Source organism: Oncorhynchus tshawytscha, linkage group LG05, assembly GCF_018296145.1.
Source record: "Oncorhynchus tshawytscha isolate Ot180627B linkage group LG05, Otsh_v2.0, whole genome shotgun sequence".
NCBI classification, from domain to species: domain Eukaryota; kingdom Metazoa; phylum Chordata; class Actinopteri; order Salmoniformes; family Salmonidae; genus Oncorhynchus; species Oncorhynchus tshawytscha.
The window spans coordinates 6479854-6503222 of record NC_056433.1 but is presented as its reverse complement, the minus strand read 5'-3'; the positions used below and the strand labels follow the sequence as shown (position 1 = coordinate 6503222).

The following is a 23369-nucleotide window of genomic DNA, read 5'->3' as shown; positions in this document are numbered from 1 at the left end:
ATCTGACTCTGGGTCAGTAGATAAAGGAGCCCATCTGACTCTGGGTCAGTAGATAAAGGAGCCCATCTGACTCTGGGTCAGTAGATAAAGGAGCCCATCTGACTCTGGGTCAGTAGATAAAGGAGCCCGTCTGACTCTGGGTCAGTAGATAAAGGTCTGACTCTGGGTCAGTAGATAAAGGAGCCCGTCTGACTCTGGGTCAGTAGATAAAGGAGCCCGTCTGACTCTGGGTCAGTAGATAAAGGAGCCCGTCTGACTCTGGGTCAGTAGATAAAGGAGCCCATCTGACTCTGGGTCAGTGACTCTGGGTCAGTAGATAAAGGAGCCCATCTGACTCTGGGTCAGTAGATAAAGGAGCCCATCTGACTCTGGGTCAGTAGATAAAGGAGCCCATCTGACTCTGGGTCAGTAGATAAAGGAGCCTGTCTGACTCTGGGTCAGTAGATAAAGGAGCCCATCTGACTCTGGGTCAGTAGATAAAGGAGCCCGTCTGACTCTGGGTCAGTAGATAAAGGAGCCCTCTGTCTGACTCTGGGTCAGTAGATAAAGGAGCCCATCTGACTCTGGGTCAGTAGATAAAGGAGCCCATCTGACTCTGGGTCAGTAGATAAAGGAGCCCATCTGACTCTGGGTCAGTAGATAAAGACTCTGGGTCAGCCCATCTGACTCTGGGTCAGTAGATAAAGGAGCCCATCTGACTCTGGGTCAGTAGATAAAGGAGCCCATCTGACTCTGGGTCAGTAGATAAAGGAGCCCATCTGACTCTGGGTCAGTAGATAAAGGAGCCCATCTGACTCTGGGTCAGTAGATAAAGGAGACCATCTGAGCCCATCTGACTCTGGGTCAGTAGATAAAGGAGCCCATGTGCAGCTCACGCACAATGGACACGCCCCCTTTGAGCTCGGGGCGAATTGATTTGAGCGGAACAACGCCGTAGACCAATCAGAATGTCTTGTTCTGGGTCCTCGTAGGACAGGAAGGTCTCCCAGCCACCGTTGGCCGCGTAGTCTCTATGAATCTCCTCCACCTGGTAGGGACGCACACTTTGTGATGGATTCCCACTTCTCTTGTTCTCACATCTCGACACAGGTGGATGAGAGAAAGACATTATGATCATGTATCCTAAACTAGCCAACTACCGCTACGGATGACCAACCATAGTACGGCCTAGCATTGTATCGTAAATATACATTATTATGAAGCTGGTAGTTTAAATCGCGGATGCTGATTGGCTGAAACAACATTCCAGCCGTGTGTATATCCGATCGTATACCACAGGTATGACACAAACTATTTGTTTACTGTTCTAATTACATTGGTAACCAGTTTATAAAACAGCAATAAAGCACGTTGGGGGTTTGAGGTACATGGCCAAAAATACTACTTCTAATGGCTGTACCCTCTGCTTCGCATCGTGCCTAAGAACAGCCCTTAGCCGTGGTATATTGGCCATATATCACAACCTCCCGAGGAGCCTTACTGCTATTATGAAACCAACGTAAGTAGAGCAGTAAAAATACATGTTTTGTCATACGGTCTGACATACCTGATCGATAATGGCTGTCAGCCAATCAGGATTCAGGGCTCGAACGACCCAGTTTATAATGGAGAATATAACAAATGTATATATATATATTTTTTTTTAAATCGTGTAGTTTGGGTCCTGGATGCTGATTGGCTGAAAAATATGTAAATGAGACGACATACAAGTAAAACATAAATAAATAATGATATACATATATACATATTTGAAGTGTTATTACGAGAGTGACCGCGGTATATTGGCCATATACCACACGACCTCTGGCTTTATTGCTTAATAACACAATGCATTTCCATGTGGTTTAAGTCTCACCTCCGTCCCCATGTTGTTCGTCCTGGCCAGAGCCAGCTCTCGGAGGTTACCACACTCCAGAGCTCACCAGAGGCATGGGGATGTCCCTGAGAAACAGACAGACACAGGAGTGTGTTTGTGGTGTGTTCCTGTACTCCAAAATAGCAATGCTACTGATCATACAAGGTGCATTGGTAGCTGTGATTTAAAATGTCCGGTGTGTTCCAGTACCCAAAATAGCAATACTACTGATCATACAACGTGCATTGGTAGCTGTGATTTAAAATGTCCGGTGTGTTCCAGTACTCCAAAATAGCAATACTACTCATCATACAAGGTGCATTGGTAGCTGTGTTTAAAATGTCCGGTGTGTTCCAGTACTCCAAAATAGCAATACTACTGATCATACAACGTGCATTGGTAGCTGTGATTTAAAATGTCCATGCCAACATACCACTAAGAAGGCTAACGCAGGACATTACTTCATACTAAGTGGGATGATCCGTGTGGATTTTGGATCTGAGCCATACTTCTTCAAAATAGTTCATTGGCTAGTTTTCAAGTTGAAATGTTGACTACATACAGAGTAAATTAGCATAAGAATACAGTAGCTTAGGAAAGTATTCAGACCCCTTCTCTTTTTCCACGTTATGTTACAGCCTAATTCTAAAATGGATTAAATCAACAAAAATCAACAAAAAAGAATCAGCAATCTACACAATATCCCATAATGACAAAGGAAAAACAGGTTTTTAGAATGTTTTTGCAAGTGTATAAAAAAAAATATTTTTGAAATATTCAGGACCCTTTGCTATGAGACTCTAAATACAAATCTGTCGTTCCGCCCCTGTTCCTAGGCCATCATTGAAAATAAGAATTTGTTCTTCACTGACTTGCCAAGTTAAACAAAGGTAAAATTTTAAAAAATACAGCTGTAATCACTTCCAAAGGCGCTTCTACAAAGTATTGACTAAAGGGGTGTGAATACTTATGTAAATGAGATATTTCAGTATTTAATTTTCAATAAAATATGCAAACATTTACAAAAACATGTTTTCACTTTGTCATTATTGGGTAGTGTGTGTAGATGGAAAAAAAACAAGATATTTCATACATTTCTGAATAAGGCTTTAACGTAACAAAATGTGGAACAAGTCAAGAGATCAGAAAACTTTCTGAAGGCCCTGTACATCACAGAGTAAGTAGTATACGGAGACGTTGTGTCTACAGAGCCTTCTGGAAGTATCCAAGTATTTGTATTTACAGTGTAGTTTGAAAGAGAGCAGAGTTGGGGACAATAGGAACGTGGACACTTGACTTGAGCTACGCTTTGGGCAACTTTAAAGAGCAGGACGATTTGTGGGCAGAGTAAAATACATGTTATCAATATTTATTTCCTGTCAATGTCGGAGTCTTAAACTATAGTCATACATTTTCATGGAAAGACCAACACAACGTGCTTCTCTGACCAAAACATACCAGGTAATATTCAAACCTAGACTTGTTCCACATTTTGTTACGTTACAGCCTCATTCTAAAATGGATTACATAGTTCTCTCCTCATCAATCTACACACAACACCCCATAATGACAGAGAAAACAGGTTTAGACATACCTTATTTACATAAGTATTCAGACCCTTTGCTATGAGACTCGAAATTGACCTCAGGTGCATCTTGTTTCCATTGATCATCCTTGAGATGTTTCTACAACTTCATTAAAGTCCACCTGTGGTAAATTCAATTGATTGGACACGATTTGGAAAGGCACACACCTGTCTATGTAATGTTCCACAGTTGACAGTGCATGTCAGAGCAAAAGCAAGCCATGAGGTCGAAAGAATTGTCCGTAGAGCTCTGAGACAGGATTGTGTCGAGGCACAGATCTGGGGAAGGATACCAAAACAGTATGCAGCATTGAAGGTCCCCAAGAATACAGTGGCCTCCATCATTCTTAAATGGAAGAAGTTTGGAACCACCAGACTCTTCCTAGAGCTGGCCGCCCAGCAAAACTGAGCAATTGGGGGAGACGGGCCTTGGTCAGGGAGGTGACAAAGAACCCGATGGTCATTCTGACAGAGCTCTAGAGTTCCTCTGTGGAGATGGGAGAACCTTCCAGAAGGACAACCATCTCTCTAGCACTCCACCAATCAGGGCTTTAGGGTAGAGTGGCCAGACAGAAGCCACTCCTCAGTGAAATGCACATGACAGCGCATTTGGAGTTTGTCAAAAGGGAACTAAAGACTCTCAGACTATGAGAAACAAGATTCTCTGGTCTGATGAAACCAAGATTGAACTCTTTGGCCTGACTGCCAAGCGTCCCTTCTAGAGGAAACCAGGCACCATCCCTACGGTGAAGCATGGTGGTGGAAGCATCATGCTGTTTGGATGTTTTTCAGCGGCAGGGACTGGGAGACTAGTCAGGATCGAGGCAATGATGAACAGAGCAAAGTACGGAAGGTTCATCTTCCAACAGGACAACGATCCTAAGCCAACAGTCTAGACAATGCAGGAGTGGCTTTGGAACAAGTCTCTGAATATCCTTGAGTGGCCCAGCCAGAGCCTGGACTTGAACCCGATCGAACATCTCTAGAGAGACCTGAAAATAGCTGTGCAGCGACGCTCCCCATCCAACCTGACAGAGCTTGAGAGGATCTGCAGAGAAGAATGGGAGAAACTCCCCAAATACAGGTGTGACAAGCTTGTAGCGTCAAACCCAGGAAGACTTGAGGCTGTAATCGCTGCCAAAGGTGCTTCAACAAAGTACTGAGTAAAGGGTCTGAATACTTATGTAAATGTGATAATTGTTTTATATTTTATATAAATTTAAATCCTGTTTTTGCTTTGTCATTATGGGGTTGTGGCAGTAGATTGATCACTTTTATTTATTATTTATTTATTATTATTTATTTACTGTTTTTAAATATGTTTAATAAGGCTGTAATGTAACAAAAACATGGAAAAAGTCAAGAGGTCTTAATATTTTCCAAAGGCACTGTACTTAATTTAATAAGAGAGTAAATGACTCCCTACTGTAGTGGCTCTGGATAAGAGAGTCTGTTAAATGACTCACTACTGTAGTGGCTCTGGATAAGAGAGTCTGTTAAATGACTCACTACTGTAGTATCTCTGGATAAGAGAGTCTGTTAAATGACTCCCTACTGTAGTGGCTCTGGATAAGAGAGTCTGTTAAATGACTCCCTACTGTAGTGGCTCTGGATAAGAGAGTCTGTTAAATGACTCCCTACTGTAGTGGCTCTGGATAAGAGAGTCTGTTAAATGACTCCCTACTGTAGTGGCTCTGGATAAGAGAGTCTGTTAAATGACTCCCTACTGTAGTGGCTCTGGATAAGAGAGTCTGTTAAATGACTCCCTACTGTAGTGGCTCTGGATAAGAGAGTCTGTTAAATGCCTACAATGTACTATAATGTACATACTTTACAAAGTGATTTTGGTCTTGCAGATCCTCTACCTCTCGCGATAACACCTACACATACCTCTGAACGCGGTAGACTCTTGTCCAGGGTGGCACCAGTGCCAGGAGACCAGATCTACCAGGGCAGAAGGGGAGTAGCTCTTATAGCGACCGGTCTTCCACAGCTCATACAGACCTGTACCCCTTGATAACCAGGGTGGGGTACAGCTTCAACCCATCTGGCCTGAACGCCGGGTTCTCAAAGAACTTCCTGAGGGCAGAGAGGCTACAGACATACTGTAAGTGTTAAAGGAGGAGGTTTAAAAAGAGCCTCTCTCTGGCACAACAGGAACAACTCGAAGTTGAAATAGGATGTTGTGAGTTTGGAGCTTGACAAACAAGCGATAAGGGGACTTGTACATCAGTTGTACACCAACCGGCCAATCATCCTGAGCCTCATATTTCCTTAGAGGTTGATATGGTCTGTAGAGGAGTAAAGCACGCAAAACAACTATCCTGACCTGGGGTGGCAGGTAGCCTAGTGGTTAGTGTGTAGAGGAGGCAGGTAGCCTAGTGGTTAGAGACAGGTAGCCTAGTGGTTAGAGGCAGGTAGCCTAGTGGTTAGAGGCAGGTAGCCTAGTGGTTAGAGGCAGGTAGCCTAGTGGTTAGAGGCAGGTAGCCTAGTGGTTAGAGGCAGGTAGCCTAGTGGTTAGAGGCAGGTAGCCTAGTGGTTAGAGGCAGGTAGCCTAGTGGTTAGAGGCAGGTAGCCTAGTGGTTAGAGCGTTGGGCTAGTAACCGAAAAGTTGCGAGATCGAATCCCCCGAGCTGACAAGGTGAAAATCTGTCGTTCTGCCCCTGAACAAGGCAGTTAACTCACTGTTCCTAGACCGTCATTATAAATAAGAATTTGTTCTTAACTGACTTGCCTAGTTAAATAAAAGGTTAAATGAAATTTTAAAAAACAACTAACAACTTCTCACTGAGTGACGAGGGACTATTTGGTCAGTCTGTGACAGACCGATTCATATATATCACCACCTATCCCCTTCCTGTCTGGATAAGGGGACTGGAGGAGACTGCCTAGTGGTAGATTCATCTCGGGTTGCAAAATTCCCTGGTTTTCCAGAAATCCCAGTTGGATATCCTGCTTATTCCAGAAATCTTCTAACTAGGATTTCTGGAAAACCGGGGAATTTTGTGATTTTACAATCCTGTCCTTTTTGGGGCTCGGAGAAACCAGGTGCACAGTGGTAGATAACAGAGAGCGAGAGAGAGAGAGCGAGCTTGGGAACTGATACGTCCGACAGACATACTGTAATGAGATTCCATTATCGCCCCAGGCGACGGACTCCCAGCTGGGTCCTGTGATAGCAGCACAGCAGAACACAGAGTGATCTCCAGGGGGGGAGGGGGGAAGCTGATAAAGAACAGGAGCTTCCAGTGACGCAGGTGTGTGTGTGTGTGTGTGTGTGTCAGTACGATAGGAAAGCAGGGCAGTGACTCGAAGGAGACATTTGGCCAAATATCTCATTAAATATCCTGCTCTCACACACTCCGATTACTATCATACCAACACGCACGCAAATGCACACACAGGGTGAATGCAATTCTTAAGGCCTCTTTACTGGGATACAGAGTACCTGATGCCTGATAGGTCTGGTAAAGTCTGGTAGGAGGTCTGGTAAAGTCTGGTAGGAGGTCTGGTAGGAGGTCTGGTAGAAGGTCTGGCAGGAGGTCTGGTAAAGTCTGGTAGGAGGTCTGGCAGGAGGTCTGGTAAAGGATGGCAGGAGGTCTGGTAAAGGATGGCAGGAGGTCTGGTAAAGGATGGTAGGAGGTCTGGTAGAAGGTCTGGTAGGAGGTCTGGTAAAGGATGATCTCTGTTCATGGGATCTTATTATGATAGTAGACTAACTTCACTGTTTCAAGATTTCTTTGAACTTAAAACCTATAATTAATTACAATATTAGAGATATAATTTAAAAACATTGGGAAGGAAAATTAACTGTTAAAAAAGCAACTTTTCTTTGTTGGAATGGTGTGGGTGTATACCGGGATTTAAAAATACATTACTTAACATTCATTTCAAATCAATAATTTTGACCTCTACCTTTGAGGGATAAACATAACTTGTGAAACACAATCTTGTGCTGAGGAATTGTTTTAGTAGAAAATCATTTACCAAATTTCTTGAGAATACAATTTAGCTCAGAATGTGAATTATTTAATTTTAATTTTTGCTAATATTTTAAACATTTTCAATTCCCACTGTATAATACACCATCTAATTATTGAAGACTGTGGATCCTTGACATTGTAAAATGTCTGGTAGGCGGTCTAGTAAAGTCTGGTAAAGTCTGGTAGGTCTAGTAAAGTCTGGTAAAGTCTGGTAGGAGGTCTAGTAAAGTCTGGTAAAGTCTGGTAGGTCTAGTAAAGTCTGGTAGGAGGTCTAGTAAAGTCTGGTAAAGTCTGGTAGGTCTAGTAAAGTCTGGTAGGAGGTCTAGTAAAGTCTGGTAAAGTCTGGTAGGTCTAGTAAAGTCTGGTAAAGTCTGGTAGGAGGTCTAGTAAAGTCTGGTAAAGTCTGGTAGGTCTAGTAAAGTCTGGTAAAGTCTGGTAGGAGGTCTAGTAAAGTCTGGTAAAGTCTGGTAGGAGTTCTAGTACATTGTCTAGTACAGGTAGATTATCTAGTGATTGTCTAGTACAGGTAGACTTGATAAACCCCTGCTGTATAGTCGTGGCCACAAGTTTTGAGAACGACAAATATTAATTTTATATTAATATTAAGTTTGCTGCCTCAGTGTCTGTAGATATTTTTGTCCGATGTTACTATGGAATACTGAGGTATAATTACAAGCATTTCATAAGTGTCAAAGGCTTTTATTGACAATTACATGAAGTTGATGCAAAGAGTCAATAATTGCAGTGTTGACCCTTCTTTTTCAAGACCTCTGCAATCTGCCCTGGCATGCTGCCAATTAACTTCTGGGCCACATCCTGACTGATGGCAGCCCATTCTTGCATAATCAATGCTTGGAGTTTGTCAGAATTTGTGGGTTTTTGTTTGTCCACCCGCCTCTTGAGGATTGACCACAAGTTCTCAATGGGATTCAGGTCAGGGGAGTCTCCTGAATATCAATATTTTGTTCCCCGAGCCAATTTGTTTTCACTTTTGCCTTATGGTAAGGTGCTCCATCATGCTGGGAAAGGCATTGTTCGTCACCAAACTGTTCCTGGATGGTTGAAGTTGCTCTCGGAGGATGTGTTGGTACCATTCTTTATTCATGGCTGTGTTCTTAGGCAAAATTGTGAGTGAGCCCACTCCCTTGGCTGAGAAGCAACCCCACACATGAATGGTCTCAGGATGCTTTACTGTTGGCATGACACAGGACTGATGGTAGCGCTCACCTTGTCTTCTCGGGACAAGCTTTTTTCTGGAAGCCCCAAACAATCGGAAAGGGGATTCATCAGAGAAAATGACTTTACCCCAGTCCTCAGCAGTCCAATCCCTGTACCTTCTGCAGAATATCAGTCTGTCCATGAGGTTTTTCCTGGAGATAAGTGGCTTCTTTGCTGCCCTTCTTGACACCAGGGCATCCTCCAAAAGTCTTCGCCTCACTGTGCGTGCAGATGCACTCACACCTGCCTGCTGCCATTCCTGAGCAAGCTCTGTACTGGTGGTGCCCCGAACCCGCAGCTGAATCAACTTTAGGAGACGGTCCTGGCGCTTGCTGGACTTTCCTGGGCGCCCTGAAGCCTTCTTCACAACAATTGAACCACTCTCCTTGAAGTTCTTGATGATCCGATAAATGGTTGATTTAGGTGCAATCTTACTGGCAGCAATATCCTTGCCTGTGAAGCCCTTTTTGTGCAAAGCAATGATGACGGCACGTGTTTCCTTGCAGGTAACCATGGCTGACAGAGGAAGAACAATGATTCCAAGCACTACCCTCCTTTTGAAGCTTCCAGTCTGTTTTTCAAACTCAATAAGCATGACCGAGTGATCTCCAGCCTTGTCCTCGTCAACACTCACACCTGTGTTAACGAGAGAATCACTGACATGATGTCAGCTGGTCCTTTTGTGGCAGGGCTGAAATGCAGTGGAAATGTTTTTGGGGGGATTCAGTTCATTTGCATGGCAAAGAGGGACTTCGCAATTAATTGCAATTCATCTGATCACTCTTCATAACATTCTGGAGTATATACAAATTGCCATCATACAAACTGAGGCCGCAGACTTTGTGAAATTAATATTTGTGGCATTCTCAAAACTTTTGGCCACGACTATAGTGTGGGTATGCTCTTACATCTGTACCAGGCAGCAACACGAAACAACGTTTTGGTAGCTCTTTGGAAATGAACAAAAGGAGGCAGACGTATAACAGAGGCTGTAGAAGAGAGGTCATTTTACACTAGCTGGCTCTGAATGGACTCCTAAACCTTTTCTCATAAACACCATTGTTGTGCCAAACCATCCTGTGCTGGCTTGCACAGATAAAATGTTCACAACCATAGCAACTATACACATGGTTCACTACCATAGCAACTATAGTGGATGCGTAACCAGGCTAGTGCCATACATCTCAGCAGTGTGAAAACAATGTTCACACACTGAACAGAGCAGAGGAGAGGAGGGCGTAGTCGTGAAGCCTCAGTAGATTGTCTGGCCTGCTACGGTTTCACGCCAACCGGTAACGATCTACCCCATTAAAAAGACTCTTCTCTTTTAAAGTGAAGCTATGAGTCACCACAGGCTGACTGGCTGGCAGAAGGACTACCTGGTTCATAAGAACGGGAGACAGACCGACTGTCCCAAGTGGGACCCTATATCCCCTATGTAGGGCCCATAGGGCTCTGGTTAAAGTAGTGCACTAAATAGGGAACCATTTGGGACGCAGACAGAGATGGAGAACCACAGCGATGGGTTGGGTCCAGTCAACATGCTGTGGAACAATTAGCACATTTAAAAACTTTATTTTTATTTTTATGGAGCTCTTTGAAGTGGATTTAACAAGTGACATCAATAAGGCATCACATCTTTCACCTGGTCAGTCGGTCATGGAAAGAGCAGGTGTTCCTTAATGTTTTAGGTGTAGGTGTAGATACTGCTCCACATCCCGCTGTGTGTGTGTGTGTGTGTATGTGTGTGTGACTCACTATGAACGGTTGGATCTCTCTCTACATACCAATGTTAGGAAGGTCAAGCATCATGTGTGACACCACCTTGAAACCTGCGTCTTTGGAGAAGTGGAGGGACACACACACAAAAACACCCCCTCCCTCAGAATCACTATGATGATCACACAACAGATTACATAGTGAACACCCCCCTCACAAAACAGATTACATAGTGAACAGGTAACACCCCCCTCCCTCCTCACAATCACAGAACAGATTACAGGTAACACCCCCTCCCTCACAATCACATAACAGATTACATAGTGAACAGGTAACACCCCCCTCACAATCACACAACAGATTACATAGTTGTACCTGTGAGTCACACTACCGACACACAGGGCATTCAGGAAGTATTCAGACCCCTCCCCTTTTCCCACATTGTTACGTTACAGCCTTATTATAAAATTGATTCAATCATTTTCCACCCCCCCTCATTACACAATACCCCATAATGTCAAAATGACAACAGGTTTAGACATTTTTTGCAAATTCATTAAAAATAAAAACAGAAATACCTTATTTACATAAGTATTCAGATCCTTTGCTATGAGACTCGAAATTGAGCTCAGGTGCATCCTGTTTCCATTGATCATCCTTGAGATGTTTCTACAACTTGGAGTCCACCTGTGGTAAATTAAATTGATTCAACATGATTTTGAAAAAGGCACACACCTGTCTATAAGGTCCTACAGTTGACAGGGCATGTCAGATCAAAAACAAGGCCATGAGGTGGAAGGAATTGTCCGTAGAACTCGAAGACAAGACTGTGTCGAGGCACAGATCTGGGGAAGGATACCAAAACATTTCTGCAGCATTGAATGTCCCCAAGAACACAGTGGCCTCCATCATTCTTAAATGGAGGAAGTTTGGAAACACCAAGACTCTTCCTAGAGCTGGTCGCCTGGCTGAACTGAGCAATCAGGGGAGGAGGGCCTTGGTCAGGGAGGTGACCAAGAACCCGATGGCCACTCTGATAGAGCTCCAGAGCTCCTCCGTGGAGATTGGAGAACCTTCCAGAAGGAAATCCATCTCTGCAGCACTCCACCAATCAGGTCTTTATGGTCGAGTGGCCAGACTCAAGCCACTCCTCAATAAAAAGGCACATGACAGCCCGCTTGGAGTTTGCCAAAAGGCACCTAAAGACTCTCAGACCATAAAAAACAAGATTCTTTGTTCTGATGAAACCAAGATTGAACTCTTTGGCCTGAATGCCAAGCGTCACGTCTCTAGGAAACTTGGCACCATCCCTACGGTGAATCATGGTGGTGGCAACATCATGCTGTGGGGATGTTTTTCAGCAGCAGGGACTGGGAGACGAGTCAGGATAGAGGGAAAGATAAACGGCGCAAAGTACAGAGAGATCCTTGATGAGGTCCTGAGAGCTCTGGAGCAGGATCTCAGACTGGGGAGAAGGTTCACCTTCCAACAGGACAACAAACCTAAGCACGTCGCCAAGACAACGCGGGAGTGGCTTCGGGACAATTCTCTGAAGGCTTGAGAACGCTTCAGGTAGCTTACGCCAAATGCACTCTGGGAATGTAATTCTAAGTTACAATTAAAAACTAAAAACGTACTTACGTGTCAAAGAAGCATCTTAAGATACTACAACTGCCAACTGTTTGAACAAAGTACTGAGTAAAGGGTCTTGAATATGCTTACACAACTTTTTTATTTCAGTTGGTTCTGAACCTGTTTTTGCTTCGTGATGATGGGGTATTGTGTGTAAAAAAAAAAAAGTTAATAATCCAACAAAAGTCAAGGGGTCTGAAAACTTTCCAAATGCTCGGTCTAACTAAGACATATACATATATACAGAGCATTCAGGAAGTATTTCTTCAACTAACATTTACATAATCCATTTTAGTCGCTAAGCAGATGCTCTCATCCAGTGTGAGTTGCAGTCGTGACATTTTCCTACTTTTTCCGCCCCGCGGGAATCGAACCCACAACCCTTGCGTTTGAAAGCTCCATACTTTATCAACTGAGTCACACGGGACCGGTAGCTATGACGACTGACATGACTAGTGACATACGAGTCATGACTAAACAACATATGATTAGGTGCTATGACTCCATTCCAACTCTTGAGTCTCTGCCCCTTAGATCAAATACACATTTTATTCATCACATGCTTAGTCAAACAACAGGTGTAGACTAACAGTGAAATGCTTACTTTCCCAATAATATAGAGAGAAACAGAGAAATATAACATACACAATGACAACTTGTCTATATACACAGAGTACCAGTACTGAGTCCCTGTCCAGAGGTACAAGGTAATAACTTGTCTATATACACACAGAGTACCAGTACTGAGTCCCTGTCCAGAGGTACAAGGTAATAACTTGTCTATATACACAGAGTACCAGTACTGAGTCCCTGTCCAGAGGTACAAGGTAATAACTTGTCTATATACACAGAGTACCAGTACTGAGTCCCTGTCCAGAGGTACTTTTTTATTTAACCTGGTAGGCTGACAAGTTCTCATTTGCAACTGCGACCTGGTCAAGATAAAGCAAAGCAATTCGACACATACAACAACACAGAGTTACACATGGAGTAAAACAAACATACAGTCAATAATACAGTATAAACAAGTCTATATACAATGTGTGCAAATAAGGGAGTTAAGGCAATAAATAGGCCATAGTGGTGGCGAAGTAATTACAATATAGCAATAAATACTGGAATGGTAGATGTGCAGAAGATGAGTGTGGAAGTAGAGATAAATAAATAAATAAATACATAAAAAGTATGGGGATGAGGTAGTTTATGTTATTTTTTATTTCACCTTTATTTAACCAGGTAGGGTAGTTGAGAACAAGTTCTCATTTACAACTGCGACCTGGCCCAGATAAAGCAAAGCAGTGCGACAGATACAACAACACAGAGTTACACATGGAGTAAAACAAACATACAGTCAATAATACAGTATAAAAAAAGAAAACAAAGTCTATATACAGTGAGTGCAAATTAGGTCAAATAAGGGAGTTGAGGCAATAAATAGGCCATGGTGGCAAAGTAATTACAATATGGCAATTAAACACTGGAATGGTAGATGTGCAGAAGATGCATGTGCAAGTAGAGATACTGTGGTGCAAAAGGTGTTAAATAAATAAATACAGTATGGGGATGAGGTAGATAGATGGGTTGTATACAGATGGGCTATGAACAGGTGCAGTGATCTGTGAGCTGCTCTGACAGATGGTTCTTAAAGCTAGTGAGGGAGATATGAGTCTCCAGCTTCAGTGATTTTTGCAGTTCGTTCCAGTCAGTGGCAGCAGAGAACTGGAAGGAAAGGCGACCAAAGGAGGAATTGGCTTTGGGGGTGACCAGTGAGATATACCTGCTAGAGCGCGTGCTACGGGTGGGTGCTGCTATTGTGACCAGCGAGCTGAGATAGGGCGGGGCTTTACCTAGCAGAGACTTGTAGATGACATGGAGCCAGTGGGTTTGGCGACGAGTATGAAGCGAGGGCCAACCAACGAGAGCGTACAGGTCGCAGTGGTGGGTAGCATATGGGGATTTGGTGACAAAACGGATGGCACTGTGATAGACTGCATCCAGTTTGCTGAGTAGAGTGTTGGAGGCTATTTTGTAAATGACATCGCCGAAGTCAAGGATCGGTAGGATGGTCAGTTTTACGAGGGTATGTTTGGCAGCATGAGTGAAGGATGCTTTGTTGCGAAATAGGAAGCCAATTCTAGATACAATTTTTGATTGGAGATGCTTAATGTGAGTCTGGAAGGAGAGTTCACAGTCTAACCAGACACCTAGGTATTTGTGGTTGTCCACGTATTCTAAATCAGAGCAGTCCAGAGTAGTGATGCTTGGCGGGCAGGCAGGTGCGGGCAATGATGGGTTGAAGCGCATGCATTTAGTTTTACTTGCTTTTAAGAGCAGTTGGAGGCCACGGAAGGAGAGTTGTATGGCATTGAAGCTCACCTGGAGGTTAGTTAACACAGTGTCCAAAGAAGGGCCAGAAGTATACAGAATGGTGTCGTCTGCGTAGAGGTGGATCAGAGAATCACCAGCAGCAAGAGCGACATCATTGATGTATACAGAGAAGAGAGTCGGCCTGAGAATTGAACCCTGTGGCACCCCCATAGAGACTGTTAGGAGGTCCAGACAACAGGCCGGACCTGTTGTTGGATGGGCTGTTTACAGATGGGCTATTTACAGATGGGCTATGTACAGATGGGCTATTTACAGATGGGCTATGTACAGATGGGCTATGTACAGGTGCAGTGATCTGTGAGCTGCTCTGACAGCTGGTGCTTAAAGCTATGTTGAGGGCGTGTCAGATGTTGAGGATCAGCGGGGTGGAGATGTTGTAACCTACCCTCACCACCTGGGGGCGTCCCGTCAAGAAGTCCAGGATCCAGTTGCAGAGGGAGGTGTTTAGTCCCAGGGTCCTTAGCTTATTGATGAGCTTTGAGGGCACTATGGTGTTGAACGCTGAGCTGTAGTCAATGAATAGCATTCTCACATAGGTGTTCGTTTTGACCAGGTGGGAAAGGGCAGTGTGGAGTTCAATAGAGATCATCTGTGGATCTGCTGGGGCGGTCTGGAAAATATGTGAATTAGAGTGGGTTGAGGGTGTCTGGGATGATGGTGATTAATGACCAGCAGCTATGAGTTAGACTAAAGACATATCACTAGCAGTCGCTATGACAACTCCATTCAAAACCCCCCCTCCTGACCCTTAACCTATGCCCTTTGACCTGTTGGTGTCCCGTGCTACGTGCTCGTAGACGCTCTGAACCCTTATCTCCAGCCGGGTACAGCCGTACCCCAGCATGTCACTGAGGTGACAGTTACACTCTTCAGACAGTAGTCAGGACGCGTCTCCATGGCGATGCCCACACACAGTGTTACTGCGTTCCGAGCACCTAAAACGAGGATAGAAGAAGAAGAGGTCAGTCTTGCTGATACAACCTAGTTCTATAGTACGACCGAACGGGTTCAGATTGAGGGATATGGGTGACGTGTCTAGCCTCCTAGACCTCTGTGTATGTATGGGACGGCAGGTAGCCTAGTGGTTAGAGCGTTGGACTCGTAACTGAAATATTTGTTTGATCGAATCTCCGAGCTGATAAGGTAAAAATCTATCGTTCTGCCCCCTGAACAAGGCAGTTAACTGACTGTTCCTAGGCCGTCATTGTAAATAAAAATGTTCTTTAACTGACTTGCCTACTTAAATAAAAGGTAAAAATATACAAACACACACACACACACACACACACACACACATTTCAGAGGGGTTGGGATAAAGCAGAACCAAACTTCCTGTTCGACCTTGTGCACAATAAAGGAATCTTAAAAAATGGGATTATACAGTTGAAGTCGGAAGTTTACATACACTTAGGTTGGAGTCATTAAGACTCGTTTTTCAACCACTCAACAATTTTCTTGTTACCAAACTATAGTTTTGGTAAGTCGGTTAGGACATCTACCTTTGTGCATGACAAGTAATATTTCCAACAATTTTTCCAACAATTGTTTACATTATTTAACTTATAATTCACTGTATCACAATTCCAGTGGGTCAGAAGTTTACATAGAGTAAGTTGACGGTGCCTGTAAACAGCTCGGAAAATTCCAGAAAATGATGTCATGGCTTTAGAAGCTTCTGATAGGCTAATTGACATCATTTGAGTCAATTGGATACATTTCAAGGCCTACCTTCAAACTCAGTGCCTCTTTGCTTGACATCATGGGAAAATCAAAAGAAATCAGCCAAGACCTCAGAAAAAAATTGTAGACCTCCACAAGTCTGGTTCATCCTTGGGAGAAATTTCCAAATGGCTGAAGGTACCACATTCATCTGTACAAACAATAGTACGCAAGTATAAACACCGTGGGACCACGAGGCCGTCATACCGCTCAGGAAGGAGACGCGTTCTGTCTCCTAGAGATGAACGTACTTTGGTGCGAAAAATGCAAATGAATCCCAGAACAACAGCAAAGGACCTTGTGAAGATGCTGGAGGAAACTGGTACAAAAGTATCTATATCCACAGTAAAAGGAGTCCTATATCGACATAACCTGAAATGCTGCTCAGCAAGGAAGAAGCCACTGCTCCAAAACCGCCATAAAAAAAGCCAGACTACGGTTTGCAACTGCACATGGGGACAAAGATCGTAGAGAAATGTCCTCTGGTCTGATGAAACAAAAGTAGAACTGTTTGGCCATAAAGACCATCGTTAGGAGGAAAAAAGGGGGAGTCTTGCAAGCCCAATCGTGAAGCACGGGGTGGCAGCATCATGTTGTGGGGGTGCTTTGCTGCAGGAAGGAATGGTGCACTTCACAAAATAGATGCCATTATGAGGGAGGAAAATTATGTGGATATATTGAAGCAACATCTCAAGACATCAGTCAGGAAGTTAAAGCTTGGTCGCAAATGGGTCTTCCAAATGGACAATGACCCCAAGCATACTTCCAAAGTTGTGGCAAAATGGCTTAAGGAAAACAAAGTCAAGGTATTGGAGTGGCCATCACAAAGCCCTGACCTCAATCCTATAAAAAAAATGTGTGGGCAGAACTGAAAAAGCATGTGCGAGCAAGGAGGCCTACAAACCTGACTCAGTTACACCAGCTCTGTCAGGAGGAATGTGCCAAAATTCACCAAACTTATTGTGGGAAGCTTGTGGAAGGCTACCCGAAACATTTGACCCAAGTTAAACAATTTAAAGGTAATGCTACCAAATACTAATTGAGTGTATGTAAACTTCTGACCCACTGGGAATGTGATGAAATAAATAAAAGCTGAAATAAATCATTCACTCTACTATTATTCTGACATTTCACATTCTTAAAATAAAGTGGTGATCCTAACTGACTTAAAACAAGGAATTTTTTACACTGATTAAATGTCAGGAATTGTGAAAAACTGAGTTTAAATGTACTAAGGTGTCTGTAAACTTCCAACTTTAACTGTAGATCTGCGATTACATTCAGGACAACTTCTATCTCAAGAGCAAGTACCTGGACAACCCCACTCCATCAAGTCACTGGCAGGAAAATGTGGGACATTATAAAACGACAACAAAGTTACATTTTCTGTGTGTAACTTCAGCCCCCTTGAAACTGCAGGACCAAGGAGAGCAGATTCAGGATGTATTGAAACTGCAGGACCAAGGAGAGCAGATTCAGATTAAATTGAGATTAGACATCTGCCTCTTCAGTCTGGCTGTCATTTTCTCCACTTGGACAGGTTTGACAACGATAAAACAATCTAGAGCCGTCATCAGGTTTGATGACCACAGTCATCATCTAGACCAGTCATCATCTAGACCAGTCATCATCTAGACCAGTCATCATCTAGACCAGTCATCATCTAGACCAGTCATCATCTAGACCAGTCATCATCTAGACCAGTCATCTCAGCTCATATTCCTCCAACCTATTACTGGCAACATAATGTCCATTCTAACAATCAGACGACTGACTTAAGACAATCACAGGATTTAATGCTCCAGAGAACACATCCGATTGGCTGATAGCAGTCAATTAAAAAATGATTTAACCTCCAAATAGCCATTCAGATTATATACTGAAGCTTTTCTCATCAAACGAACAAGTAGCGGGACTCTGAGAAACATGACTGTTTTATTACTGACACAAGCCAGTCAGCACACCTGCTTACACAGGCAGGCAGGGGAGACACAGGCAGGCAGGGACAGGCAGGGACAGACACAGGCAGGCAGGGACAGACACAGGCAGGCAGGGACAGACACAGGCAGGCAGGGACAGACACAGGCAGGCGGGGACAGACACAGGCAGGCTGGCGGAGACACAGGCAGGCAGACACAGGCAGGCAGGGACAGACACAGGCAGGCAGGGACAGGCAGGCAGGGACAGACACAGGCAGGCAGGGACAGACACAGGCAGACACAGGCAGGCAGGGACAGACACAGGCAGGCAGGGACAGACACAGGCAGGCAGGGACAGACACAGGCAGACACAGGCAGGCAGGGACAGACACAGGCAGGCAGGGACAGACACAGGCAGGCAGGGACAGACACAGGCAGGCAGGGACAGACACAGGCAGGGACAGACAGCAGAGAAGAGCCTCCCACGTCTCAGCCTGATAAGCAGCCGCAACAATTAGAGTAATCCGTCTTAACGAACGTGCTGATAACACTGCTGGATGAGCAATACAGGAGGGCGGGCGCGCACACACACACACCTTATCAGCTACTAAGGAATAAATACAGACTAACAAACAAGCCCTCAGGGTCCAGACCTCCATTCCCCAACTCCTCTATCACATCCCTCAATCTTCTATTGATCTCCCAGAAGTCACACAAAACTTCTCCCTCCTACTGCAGTGAAGTGCCAAAGCATAAAGTCCTGTTGTAACTCCCAAAGACACACCAAGCCACAGGGGACACGAGGGTGAACTTTATAATTCACTCACTAAACAAATATCAGATCAAAATGTACACTTCTTCATTTGTCTGATAGGTTAATAAGGTATAAGTATTTTAGCTTGAGAAATAGATTTAAAAAATATGTTCTACAACAGTGGTTCCCAAACTATGGGGCGTACCCCTTAGGTGGGGAGTGAGGGGTCGGCAGGGGACCCCCTCCAGCAAAAATACAGAGACAATTTAAATTATTATTTTTTTTTTAAATGGTAAAGGAACTGATTCCGGCTTTAAATTTACTCTTGAAAATTGTAGTAGTAGAAAACAAGTTACAATTTCTAAATTGTGTAGTACATCATCAGTTCCTCTTGTCAGTCATTACAGAGCTAATTATAACTCGCTAGAAATGTCCAGATCAATTAGCCCATGTCAGCGAACATTTAAGAAAAAAACTTTATTTAGGTTTTCAAACCCATAGATATTAATGTAATTTGTTTAGTCACTCATATCAGACGAATACACACTAGACATAGCAAAATGTGTAGAATTGCAAGAAAATTAGCTTTAAAACTGCAACATATTCTCTGCACCTCATGACAAAATGTGTAGAATTGCAAGAAAATTAGCTTTAAACTTGAAAAATTCTTTCCACCAACAAGAGGGGTGTGAACAGTTAGTCATGAACAGTGCTTGTGTCAATAGAAATAGACATTGCAGTGTGCAGGGGGTGCCCAGCATGAGCTCCATTTCAAACTAGAGATCTAGCACCATCTAGTGGAACCAACTAACCATTACACTCCAGACCGTAACCATTTCACAGAGACCTCCAAATAAAATACATCTTAGGGTCTACTTTAGCAGTGTTACCTGAGAGCCTCTGTGAGGGAGGGGGTAGCAGTGTTACCTGAGAGCCTCTGTGAGGGAGGGGGTAGCAGTGCTACCTGAGGGCCTCTGTGAGGGAGGGGGTAGCAGTGCTACCTGAGGGCCTCTGTGAGGGAGGGGGTAGCAGTGCTACCTGAGGGCCTCTGTGAGGGAGGGGGTAGCAGTGCTACCTGAGGGCCTCTGTGAGGGAGGGGGTAGCAGTGCTACCTGAGGGCCTCTGTGAGGGAGGGGGTAGCAGTGCTACCTGAGGGCCTCTGTGAGGGAGGGGGTAGCAGTGCTACCTGAGGGCCTCTGTGAGGGAGGGGGTAGCAGTGCTACCTGAGGGCCTCTGTGAGGGAGGGGGTAGCAGTGCTACCTGAGGGCCTCTGTGAGGGAGGGGGTAGCAGTGTTACCTGAGGGCCTCTGTGAGGGAGGGGGTAGCAGTGTTACCTGACGGCCTCTGTGAGGGAGGGGGTAACAGTATTACCTGAGGTCCTCAGCTACGTAGTTAGAGGCGTGTCCTGACAGGGGTTAGAGGTGTGTCCTAACAGGGGTTCGAGGTGTGTCCTGACAGGGGTTAGAGGTGTGTCCTGACAGGGGTTAGAGGTGTGTCCTGACAGGGGTTAGAGGTGTGTCCTAACAGGGGTTCGAGGCGTGTCCTAACAGGGGTTCGAGGCGTGTCCTAACAGGGGTTCGAGGCGTGTCCTGACAGGGGTTCGGGGGGGGGTAGTAATATTACCTGACGGCCTCAGCCACGTTGTTAGAGGTGTGTCCTGACAGGGCGTCGTGGAGATTCCTGATAAAGTAGTCTCTGTACTCCTCAGCCAGGGCCATGAAGGTTCCTCCCATCACTATAAACTCCACCTTGTCCACACTGTGGCCCAGCTGCTTCAACTGGACGGATAGACAGACAGACAGACAGACAGACAGACAGACAGACAGACAGACAGACAGACAGACAGACAGACGGACAGACGGACCTGGACAGATAGACAGATAGACAGATAGACAGATAGACAGATAGACAGACAGACAGACAGACAGACAGACAGACCCAGACAGACAGACAGACAGACAGACAGACAGACAGACAGACAGACAGACAAACAGACAGACAGACTGGACAGGACAGACAGACAGACAGACAGGAGAGACTTGGAAGAAGGTGCCGCGTAAACTCAATCCATTGTGATTCTATTACAGCGGCAAGCACCTCTGTAGCGTAATGGGACGGGTAACTAGAAGTGTGTCACTGACCTGTTCCACCCGATGTCTGGTCTGCCGGTAGGGATCAGAACGGGCTCCGACGGCTCTCATAGATGTCGGGCTGACGGGAAGAATGATAGAAGAGACCTTTTAGACTCAATACGTTGCCCATAGGGAGCTGGGAATGAGCTTGTAGGCTTTTGGGTCGGCAGGTTAGCCTAGTGGTTAGAGAGTTGGACTAGTAATCGGAAGGTTGCAAGTTCAAACCCCCGAGCTGACAAGGTACAAATCTGTCGTTCTGCCCCTGAACAGGCAGTTAACCCACTGTTCCTAGGCCGTCATTGAAAATAAGAATTTGTTCTGAACTGACTTGCCTGGTTAAATAAAGGTAATGGTTTACCTCATAGCCTGTGTGGAGTATTCAAAGAGTCCGGACCACCTGGTTGGGAGTAGAAGGCAGATTCACAAATTAAATAGCCAGTTATTTCTTCATTTTTTAAATGAATTATTATTTTGCATAAATCAATAGGATCAATAAATCACTGTGGCCAGAGTCGTTCTGGTCTCACTGAAGCTACATCATGAATGAACTCACATCTTTCCTGTGAAACTGATGTGAGGACAACGATGAGGTTTTCACGTCACAGCCACCACAGCGACCTGGACAAAGAGATACAAGTACACACGTTCCTTCAAATTAATTTAAATTGTTAAATGCTTGTCTATTTTAAGTACACACACACACACACACACGGGTACATACCCATTTGAGCTTAAGACAGGTTTCTGGCATGACATAAGGTTTTGTTTACTTGGTGGGTCACAAGACACCTCTCCAAGGGCTTTGGCGAGGTGGTGGACTGGGAGCTTTTAGATACACTACACATGATCAAACGTATGTGGACACCTGCTCGTCCAACATCTCATTCCAAAATCATGGACATTAATATGGAATTGGTCCTCCCCTTTGATGCTATAACAGCCTCCACTCTTCTGGGAAGGCTTTCCACTAGATGTTGGAACATTGGTGCAGGGATTTTCTCCATTCAGCCACAAGAGCAAAGGTGTTCTTTGTGGTTGAGGTCAGGGATCTGTGCAGACCAGTCAAGTTCTTCCACACCGATTTTTCAACAAATCATTTCTGTATGACCCTCGCTTTGTGCATGGGGGCATTGTCATGCTGAAACAGGAAAGGGCCTTCTCCAAACTGTTGCCACAAAGTTGGAAGCACGGAATCATCTAGAATGTCATTGTCTGCTGTAGCGTTAAGATTTCCCCTCCACTGGAACTAAGGGTCCCGAACCATGAAAAACAGCCCCAGACCATTATTCCTCCTCCACCAAACTTTACAGTTGGCACTATGCATTGGGGCAGGTAACGTTTTCCTGGCATCTACCAAACCCACAATCGTTCGTCGGACTGCCAGATGGTGAAGCGTGATTCCTCACGCCAAGAGAACGGGTTTCCACTGCTCCAGAGTCCAATGGAGATGAGCTTTACACCACTCCAGCCAACGCTTGGCATAGTGCATGGTGATGTTAGGCTTGTGTTTCGGCTGCTCGGCCATGGAAACCCATTTCATGAAGCTCCCAACAAACAGTTATTGTGCTGACGTTGCTTCCAGGGGCAGTTTGGAACACGGTAATCAGTGTTGCAACAAAAGACAGATGATTTTGCTTCAGCACTCCTGTTCTGTGAGCTAGTATGGCCTACCGCTTTGCGGCTGAGCCGTTGTTGCTCCTAAACGTTTCCACTTCACAATAACAGCACATACAGTTGACCAGGGCAGCTTTAGCAGGGCAGAAATTTGACGAACTGACTTATCCTAAGAAGGTGCCACGTTGAAAGTCACTGAGCTCTTCAGTAAGGCCAATCTACTGCCAATGTTTGTCTATGGAGATTGCATGCCTATATGCTCGATTTTATACACCTTGTCAGCAACAAATCGACTCATTTGAAGGTGTGTCCATATACTTTTGTGAATATAGTGTCGATAAGAATAGTAACCAATTACCAAAAAGCAGTTGACGGAAAGCTGTTGATTAAGGTTAGGTAGCTAACGTTTGTTTAGGTTGGGGTTCTTACTTGTGAGGTTGACGTCATTTCCATCTTCATGCGCTTCGACCAGCTGATTGATGACATCAGCAATGCTCGTCATCATCATCATCATCATCATCACCACCAGCTCGGCTCAGATCAGCTGGCATTAGCTAGCTACCGACACATAGCAACAACATAGATAAATAACTAGTTCTTTTAGGTAGTCAACCCATACCTAGCATTCTCACTTTTTATTAGTCTACAAAAACGGAGACAGAGTTGGTTGATTACATAGATATGCAGTTTTTCCCTTGCTAGTTAGCTGAATTGTAAGTTAGTAGCATGGCTAATTTAGCAAACCCAAGCAGAGAGAAGCATTTCTGAAATGTAGAGGATAGTTCCACAAGCGCAATATTTTTCTTTGGCTTCCCCCATATCTTCTGTTACGTTAATACTCTAAATTCACA

The 23369-nt window shown here is 44.5% G+C and overlaps 1 pseudogene; it reads right to left on the bottom strand.

The window, feature by feature from the left end:
• Positions 1 to 843: 843 nt before the first annotated feature.
• LOC112236435 lies at positions 844 to 23324 on the bottom strand (annotated as a pseudogene).
• Between the last annotated feature and the right edge of the window lie 45 nt (positions 23325 to 23369).